Source organism: Pteropus medius, unplaced genomic scaffold, assembly GCF_902729225.1.
Source record: "Pteropus medius unplaced genomic scaffold, Ma_sr-lr_union100, whole genome shotgun sequence".
Taxonomy (NCBI): Eukaryota; Metazoa; Chordata; class Mammalia; order Chiroptera; family Pteropodidae; genus Pteropus; species Pteropus medius.
Genome location: NW_024340851.1, coordinates 827,798 through 836,881, shown reverse-complemented (window position 1 = coordinate 836,881; position 9,084 = coordinate 827,798). Strand labels below are relative to the sequence as shown.

At 37.7% G+C, this 9,084-nt stretch overlaps 1 protein-coding gene across 4 annotated transcripts in view; it reads left to right on the top strand.

Annotated features, from left to right (window-relative positions):
• The first annotated feature begins 1,759 nt into the window (after positions 1-1,759).
• CYSLTR1 (cysteinyl leukotriene receptor 1) overlaps positions 1,760-9,084 on the top strand; it is a 29,589-nt gene continuing 22,264 nt past the window's right edge. For all 4 annotated transcript variants that reach the window (XR_005649967.1, XM_039849363.1, XM_039849385.1 and 1 more), the window contains exon 1: positions 1,760-2,160. The gene's annotated coding sequence lies outside the window, so the exon portion shown is untranslated. The remainder of the gene's footprint in view (positions 2,161-9,084) is intronic.

The following is a 9,084-nucleotide window of genomic DNA, read 5'->3' as shown; positions in this document are numbered from 1 at the left end:
GAATTCATGTAAGCTATGAATCCTATGGCTCATAGTTAATGTTGTGAATGTTGTATGACTGGAAATCTTTTAACCTTCTACCTAAATCCTACTTCGCTAAGACAGAGTCTCCATCCAATTACATGTCATCCTCCCTCTCCTTCACCATTCCCTACTTGGTACTCTCTATACCTCAATAATAAAGTAAGAACTGAAGAGTCTGAAAAAATGAGAAAAAGGTGAGAGATGGCAGCAAAGAAGGAACGATCTGAGTATTTTACTATTTTCTGAAATGATAGAAAATGTGAGGATAAGTATGTAATGAAGGTGTACAGAAAAGAAAAGAAAGGATGGAGAAGTGAGGAAAGGAGATTTAAAAAATCTGCAGTCAATCATAAAAAACATGGTATAAGTTGATGCAGCTGTACAAGGCAAAGACCTAATTGGGAATGGGTGGAGCACTGCCTTTCTCATTACTCAGGAAGCACATAAGCAGTTAAGGAAGGAAATGAGTAGGAAAGGACACAGAAACAACACTGGGCATCCCCTCTCTACCATAGCTGTTGTGGTGCCATCTTGAAGCTCAAAGATCTAGCTCCTTTCTCTTTTCTTCCTTACCTCAGTATGAACTACCCTTCCACCATAGCTGAAGATGGCTGTAACAGTCCAGACTGGAGAGGAAGTGATAGCTCACCCTCTATCTCCCTTATGAACTTTCCCCTATATCTCTGGGGATCCAAACTCAGTTGAAGAAATTGTAGTAGTGTCATTTTAGTAATTTAAAAAAAAAAAAACAGAGATGATTAAAGAGTCTGGTCTTGGGTCCAAATTTTATCCCCACCCCCTTTAATTTGGTTTGTTAGCCTTTTTCCCCAACCACTACCACAACCAAGAATTCTATGAATGAAAATGAAGATCTGAGAAACCTTAGAGCTCTGGCTTTAGGTTGGCTGTGAGATAATTCTGGTAACTACAGGTGCAAAAGCCATTTTCAGTAAATGGCTTTATTCCTGCAGCACGTAGCAGACCAGAGGGCTGTTGCTGGGCTCATGTTTTACTGAGTACAACCAAATTAGTTATTAGTTACAGGGCTTTGTTTTAAAGAGTATTAAAATAAACATAAATATGCCTATCCCCATACAGAGTATCTTAATATAACTCAATATAATTGATGTAACCAACTCACATCATTTGGTTCATAACATGAAGGTGCTTCCCCAAGCTCAAATCAGCACATAGCAGACTGGCATGTCCCCATTCTCCAGAAGCTGGACAGAGTATTCCATATGTCCAACACCCCAGAGCATAGCCAAAGGTCAAGAGCATTTACCTGGCTTCCAAATTCCTAACACAGAATCCCTGGCAGCAAGCCCAGTCATTCCAGACCATTCAGAGTGTAACAGAAAACAACTCACTTTTAATCCAGTGGGGGCAATGTATTGTAGGGATTTGGGGAAACCAAGCTCAAACTAAGCCTTTTAAGAATGTGGATAGAGCCTGGCCATCACCAAAGGTATATGTGATGTGTATAGGAGAGAGAGAGAGAGAGAGAGAGAGAGAGAGAAAGTTTATCTTGCCTAAAATCAAGTTTCATATAATGGCAGTTAGATTAGCATATACTGGTAGGATTATTTTTCTCTGCCTACAAATAGTTTAGCCACTCCCAAGTCATAAAAATCAGAGAGAACTAAGCTAGATATAGTATACGCCTTCCTGCTTCCCATCTCAGAGCAGTTGTGTGATTTCCTGAGGATTCTATTCCTGGAGTTAGAGATAAAACTTCATTTATACACACAACAACCTGCAAGTCTCCAGTTTCTATTCTTCCTCCCTCCCTCTGCTTTCCCCTCCCCCACTTGACACCAGAGAAGCCAAACTTAGGCGTGCTTTAAACAGTTTGAGGACTAATCTGAAAGAGGAAGAAGAATCTGTATACATTGGCTAGCATATGTGCCCTGCCCTCTCTCTTTTTAAAAATAGCAGCAACCCAGCTTTTCAAAGAAGCTTGCCTAAAAAGCAGGCGCCCTGTGAATGGAGTGTACTTTCAGGACCCTCTGGTGTATTCAGATTCACTGTGCAGCTCACCAACGAAGGTTTATTTCTCAAGGAAACCGGGTAGACTGGATTTACTGAAGACTTGGAGCTTGCTTTCGAGAGTGAATGCAACCTTGAAGTTAGCAGGTAAGGAGAGTCAACGTTTCAATGCTAGGACCAGAACTGCATGTAGTAAAATTATGCTGATTTTAGCAAATTCCCAAGAGTTCTGGGATCTGCCCTACCTGCTTTAAATTAGGCTGCTAGTATGAATTCTTTCTGTTTTATTTGTTGGCCAGAGCTTGATAATCTAATAAGTCTGTCAACAAGTATTGCTCAGTACTTCTACTAGGGGTTCGATATGACATTCCCCAAGCCTACAGTACCTTTGTAATTAAGTTGGAAATACAGGGAATATTTTAAAATTCTATTTTAATGGCTTTATATCATTTCTCTAATCTGTACTGGCAGTTTCCTCCAATATGAAAAATATATATATACAGTGACTGTTGAAGATAAACCAGTGAAGAATGATCTGGTATTTTCACATTCATTATACTACTTGAACCTTTCAATATCCTACAATTTAGGCAGGGTAAGTGTTACTATCCTTGTTTTGGAAATAAGAAAATAGACTCAGGTTAAGAAATTCTCTGGAAACATACCACACAACTAGAAATTGACAAGTTATGACTGGACACTGAAAATAGAAAGCTCTCAGAACTATAAATGAATAAAAGAATATTGCATGATCTATTTAGTGACTTAAACATATTTGACATAGACCAGGTTCACACAGAGCCAAAACTTCATACATTTTAATCAAAATATTTGGCCAGGAGCATTCTTCTTCTTAAACGGCAAAGAAGCTATTTTTAAGGGTAAACAAATGGTTTGGTGGATTCCATCTCTACCTAAAAAAAAAGAAAAAGAAAAATCCTTGAATCTTGAATTCAGTTGTTCTGCCTTCCAAAGCTCTGATTGTTTTGAAACCTAGAAAGAGCCATGACACCATACATTTATCAGGTGATTATTCAAAAACAAAATGTAACTAAACCTGGACTTGGGACTACATTGTATGCCAATCAGTTCCTGCAAATGAAATAAATCAGCCTGGGAGCCAGTGAACTCAAATAGAATTGTAGGTTAGAGTTTGCAGATTTAGTCATATCTGAATCCAGCATTTTGGTGTCTTTCTAATCCAGGATCATTAATTTCATATTCTACTAACTTTTCCCTCCTACCTTCAATCGAACTTTTGATATGTTTAGGAACTATTTATCTAGGATAAAAACAAATTTATCCATGGTGCAGAAATTATAAATTTACCTTTGCTGTATGATTGGTTGAAAATAAGGGATTAAAAGAACGGCACAGACCCATAAGGTACATATCCAACCTTGTGAATCTAAAGCCATAAAGGATAACTATCATAATCTCCCAAATAACATAGCTCTACATGAACCTCTACTTTGATCCATTTTGCTATTTCTTATGTTCTTGTTAAAATCTCTCAAATATGTTGTAATCCAGTTTAACAAGTATTAATTAAACTCAATGCAGTATGTGGCACAAAGCAAGGTAAGATGTAGTTTTTGCCCTTGGGGAACTTACAGGTGTACCTACAAGGTACACCAAGGAGCATAATCTGGCTAGGGTAAAGGGATTGCGTTGAGGAGTAACATAAAATAAATTTGGGTGGAAGTTTAAGGCAAGATAATTAGACATTCAATTCCAGGCACTTTTTAATGAAAAATCTTATCGGCAAACTTTGAATAAGCAAGGACATGATGAAAAAACATTTTGAGATGAATCTGGCAGAGTTTCATAGCTGTGACTACATTTGAAAAAAAAACGAGATGAGGAGGCCACAGAAAGAGTGGGAGTTAAGGCTGTAGGCTAAGTTAGTGGCAAGAGATATGTAAAAGGAATATTAGATGGAAGTTGGTGAGTGATTAGATACAGGCAGCACAGGAAAGGAGTAAGTCAGAGACGTCTGAAATTTTGAAACTGTAGAGATCTGGGCAGTGGTGCTACTACTATTCATAGAAATAGGTAATTTGGGGATGGAAGTGGGGAGCATAGGACATGATTATTTTTGAGTTTGAGGAGACGGCAAAAATTCCAAGAAGCATTATCTGATAGATGATTGGAAATAATGGCCGTAAATGTAAGTGATGGGTAAGAGGTAGAGGCCAAAGTTAAATCTGAGAAGTGTGAAAGATAGCCAAGGCCATAAGAATGGCTCGCTTAGAAAAAGCAAATCTAAGAGATGACCAAGGACTACAGCTTGTGCAGTGCCTACATTTTCAGGCAAGAAGAAGAGCGTTCTAAAAAATAAGAGCCACAGAAATATAATTATTCTCCTCAAAAGATATCAAGAGTGTTGAGGAAGGTATCAGTTTATTTATTTTAAACCTCCCCTGCTGAACAATAACTAGAATAGTGCCTCATGCACACCATGAGCACTCAATAAATATTGTTATTCTAACATAAGCAAGCATAGAGATTTCTTGTTTCAAGCAATCTTCCAGTTTGAACTGTAGCAAACCCTGCTCTAAACTACCTTGCTGTATGGATTTCAGTGGAATGGAAACTGCCCCTGGGTAACTGAGAGTTCATCCTAGTTTTGCCTTTTAATCAGCTGTATGTTCTTTAGCAAGTTACTGAACATCAGTATTTCTTGGTTTCCTCAAGTATTAAATGTAGTAATGAGTTTATTTATCAGATCTGTTAAAATGATAAATATAAATATGAAAGCAACTTGGAAATACAAACCACCATTCAAAGGGTTTTGTTTAAAGTCTATTCAGGTAAATAAAATACACAACAAACTTGATTGTATGTAGAATGAGTAGGGCCAGTTATTTTTTGTTCTCAATACTACCAGTGACTTCACTCTAAGCATCTGTAATCTCATCCTACTCCTAAAACCTGTCAGTAGGATTCAGTTCTCTGGTTACCAACTCTACAATACCTATGTAAGCCTCAATGTAAATTCTGAAAGAAATAAAATATTTAAGAGTAGTATTTAAGAAAGTATTTATGTGAAAATACTATCTATCTTTTTTCATTAGCTATTACTTCCATTAAGTCCATTGTTCTTAGGATTAAATGCTAAAATTGAAAACAATTTTTTACACCATGTTCTGAATGTTACACGATATGCCACTACTCTGTCCTAAAGCCACTTGTCCAACCACAGATTTGGTTATAAAACAAATCATGTTCCCAGAATATATATAGGTATAGTACATGTATTATCTCCATAAAATTCAAAACCCCAAAGGCATTTTTATCCCTTACACCAATGTTATTTGAGTTTCAGGCTATATGGATGTCTACATGGTATAATTTGAAAGCCAATGAAAAGTAACTTTTTCAGTTCATTCAGACTTGAGCAAACTCCCAGGAGACAGATTCATGCTAATCAACACTACAAAAGCAATTCATGAGTCAGAATTCCAATTCGTTGATTTGCACTGAAGAAATACAACTGCTAAGAAGTCTAATAGACTCATAACAGATAGTGGCACATCCTTATTCTCACAGAAAAGGCAACAAAAGAAGCCATTCAACCAGACTATAAATCTAGACATCTTAGGTCCATTAATTCATGTTACAATACCGGTGCTAAAACACTGTCAATTGACAATTACTTTTGCTTTCAAATGAGAATTCTTCATAGGTTGGTAGAGATAATCACTATTTAAACATAAGTTGTACACCACAAAACTCTTCTATTCAGCTTCCTCATTCCATCCTATCCTATCATGATCCCTCCCTTCTTTGTGCCCTAACAGTTTTGCTTCTGGATTTAAGGAGGAATACACATGAGAGAAAAGAGAAAGAAAAATCTCTAAATGTTTGGGAGAGTTTAGGGAGGGGCCCTGGTAGAAATAGGGGGAAAGAGACAAAACAGAAGAGTAAACATAGACCCTTGAGCACTTACACACATAGCTGGTTTAACTTTTGATAAATAAAATGTCATTATCTTATTTAGAGAGCTTATAGAATCAATACATCCCAAACATTTGAGCTTCTTCTGAAATGTAGCTGATGGAAAAGGAAAAGGAGCTGAGATCTAGACTTAGAATCCTCTGGCACATGCAGGCTTTCTTTCGTTTTCCATCAATCCTTTTTCCCTAAAGAGGAAAAAAAATCCAGTTTGGAATCACATTTTGAGATGTCTAACATATAAGAATTGTTAAGTTTTCTCATCTATTTAATATTAACAGCCTCTGTTTTTATGTAGAATTGTTTTTGTGTTGTCATGGATTCAATATGATACATGGAATTAAACTAACAATAATAACCTTCAAACATCTCTGACATATCTTACATACTTATTATATACTGAGGCCTGAACTATAAAGTTCTTTATAGTTAACTTTAAAGAACTTTATAATTAACTTTAAAGAACTTTATAGTTCAGGCCTCAGAAGATATTAAAGCCACTATTCACTCCAAATTGGCTACCTTTTATGTTTAACCTAAATTTGAATTCTTATTTAAGACAAAGGCCTTCAACAAAAAGCAGTCTCCTAGAGAATTATCTTGCTTCCAAGATCCAGGCATCTAAATACCAAGAAGATAGAGGAAGGCTTCAGAGTCAGCTGTAAGCAATGGTCTCAGAACTCCCAGGGATTCCAAGTTTCTAGTAATTAGGTAGAGACTTATACAGGTATCCCTGGAAGAAGATGGGTCCTCCAGTCAGTGCTTTACAACAAGTTCAAACACATGTAAGCTGTCTGTAACATATTTCTACCACCCGGACTAATGGTAGAACTCTCCTCCCACTGTATACTCCCACCTTCACTCTTGCACTCCTAAAGATCCGTATTCAATTTGGTGATTTTCATTTCCCTTCAGGTCTTTTCTTATGCATCACTTTATTCTGATTACACAGGATAAACATTTGTGTCACAGTGCTATGCAAGGGGTACACTGTGTTATTAGCTCTGAATGCCATAGTCCAAGTTCCTTTTGGGCTTGGAATCCAACTGTCTGACAATAGAGTGGCCCAATTTGATGAGTGTGATGTTTTCCCCTTAAGTATGAATAAGCTATTGGAGAAGAAACATCTTAGAGCTGTCAGCAATGTAGTATCAACTCCTCTATGGTATCTAATACTAGTGACAATGCTGCTGAGCATATCCCTGAAAATGCCAAGTAAAAAAGCTACTTATTGTGATAGTAGGGCTACAGTGATGACAGGCATCATTAGTACAAGCTGGTTGTTTATAGATTAAAACCTCATGGAGGGTGTGTAGTTTTGCTATAGTCAATCTATAACCAATCACTCAATTAACATAGGCCTTGGGTTCACAGAGCTTAAGAAAAAAAAAGAAGGCAGGACTTTTTTCTCTCCTGCCCTAAGGAAGTTTACAATCTATCTAGGGAGATAAGATTCCTATTCATTAAAAGATATAATAAAAGAATGCTGGCTGCAACATTATCAGTATGGATAATAGACAAAATACAAGTTCAAAGAAGACAGATATAAGTGTAGGATGGGGTGGTCAAAGTTGGTGTCAGGAAGTAGAACGTGAGCACAACCTAGTATGAGTAGAAAAGAGAACCATAAAAATTTACACTTTGCGTAGTGCTTTATAGTTTAAAAAATACTCATATTTGCAGATTCTCCTATTCAGTTCTGTATTTGTTCAACAAACACCCGCTGCATCAAAAGATTAATAACACATTTCCCTAGTTAATTAACTTGAGGAGAATCCCTTCACAATGTAGACATGTATCAAATAATCACATTGTGCATTTTAAATATTTTACAATTTTATTCAACAATTATACCTCAATAAAGCTGGGGGGTGGGGATATTGTCCCTCACCTCCCTAAGTTCAGCCTTATAGAATGAACAGCACAACTAACTTTCTTCATTTGACAATAATAGAATGCATGGAGTATAGGAAAGAGGGTATTGGAGAGTTGACCAAATAAAAGTAGGACCTCACTGAGCTGTCTCGTGAAAACTAAGTTTCCTGCATCTTGCCACTGCTCAGCAGAACGGAGGAAGTTATCTGCCTTAGAAGGCTAAGCTGTGAGTTACAACCTCCCCCACTTCCTCTTCTGCTCTGGCCCTGCCCTCATCACCCCATTTCTATTGGCAGTCCTCCAACACATGCAGACCATCCGGTACATGATAACATTTACTAGAAAGGTAAAGAGGTCTTGGGGAGGCATTCAACTAATAGAGTCATAAAACTACATCTAAATACTGATTTAATCTTTCAGTCTCTCCTGTTGGATGAATTCAAAAACACCCATCATCAGTTTAACCCAGACCTTATTATAGTCAGACACATTCCTGGATCTTTGGATTCTCATCAGTCTCTGACCTAGGCTATTTTTGAACTCTCTTTCAGCCTCACCAGAAAACTTTTTTGCCTGTTTTGTTTTAATCCCTTTGCCTTTTGTTCCTTCCTAAATGTGTGGATTCATCTGCCCCACATATGTTCCTTTCTTCTTCAGTGGTGTGTAAAGTGTCCATTCACGAGTCATGTTTCCCTAGACTCTTTTCGATTTTTCAGTTTTCTTTTTAATAGACTTTACTCTCCTAGAGGTGTCCACATTTTACTTCCACTTTATACCATTATCTAGATTCTTGCACAATAGCACCTGCATTTTGACACACAAGAAAACATGTTCCAAAATACGAAGAAACATGGCAGAGTGAGAGACGTCCCCAGATCTCTCCCCTTGAAACAACAATAAACTGAACATCTAAAACTCAACAAAAAGCCCCCAAACTGCACATCAGCAAGTCTGAGCGTGGGATCTATGCATAAAAGCTACCACAGGTCAGAACCACAAGTGTCGGGCGGTGGACTGGGAAAAATAAAGAAACTGCCTCTCGCAGCCGCCAGAGTTCCCTGCAGGAGGAATAGGAGGGGAGAAGGAGCAGCGAGTTCTGGTAGCAAGTTCCCTGAACATTCCTGCCTGGGATAGCTGTAAACTCCCCATGGCCAGTTGGCTGCAGGACCCAGTCATCAGGGCAGAAAGCAGAGAAGTGGCCGGCAGAGAAACAACAGTTGATTTTTACCCACCGTGATT